Source organism: Tigriopus californicus, chromosome 2 (assembly GCF_007210705.1).
Source record: "Tigriopus californicus strain San Diego chromosome 2, Tcal_SD_v2.1, whole genome shotgun sequence".
Taxonomy (NCBI): Eukaryota; Metazoa; Arthropoda; class Copepoda; order Harpacticoida; family Harpacticidae; genus Tigriopus; species Tigriopus californicus.
The window spans coordinates 8,839,179-8,839,602 of record NC_081441.1 but is presented as its reverse complement, the minus strand read 5'-3'; the positions used below and the strand labels follow the sequence as shown (position 1 = coordinate 8,839,602).

General features: G+C 35.6%; 1 protein-coding gene across 1 annotated transcript in view; it reads right to left on the bottom strand.

Annotated features, from left to right (window-relative positions):
* The window catches only part of LOC131892761 (uncharacterized), a 2,649-nt gene that overhangs the window by 1,134 nt on the left and 1,091 nt on the right, over positions 1–424 (bottom strand). The window lies entirely within an intron of this gene.

Below are 424 nucleotides of genomic sequence, written 5' to 3'. Positions count from 1 at the left end.
CTACCTGCAATGAGGCCATGATGTGAGTCTTTAGTGTTGTAGACAATTGACTGGTTAATCGCAGTTTTGTATTCTTCTTCTTCAGAGGAATAACATTTTTCTCTTTTTAGTTCGCATAATATCCGATATTGAGTTGTAGGTTACCAATAGATCGTATTGTCATTGTAATGTTTTTTAATGCTTTGAATCTGTAATCTTCATATTTGAAGCAGTTTCTGAATATCGAGGTTATCTCTTATGAGGAAATAAGAAGTGATGCTCATCATTAGACTCCGAAGGAAACTACGTTATTGTATTTTGTTTCAAATCTCAGTCACGCTCTTGACATTTGCACCAAAAAGTCATTAACTTTGACCTCAATTCTCTAGATGCAAAAATACGTTGGTACGGTTTCGCACTCTAATTGTGGACAAAATGCACCCCC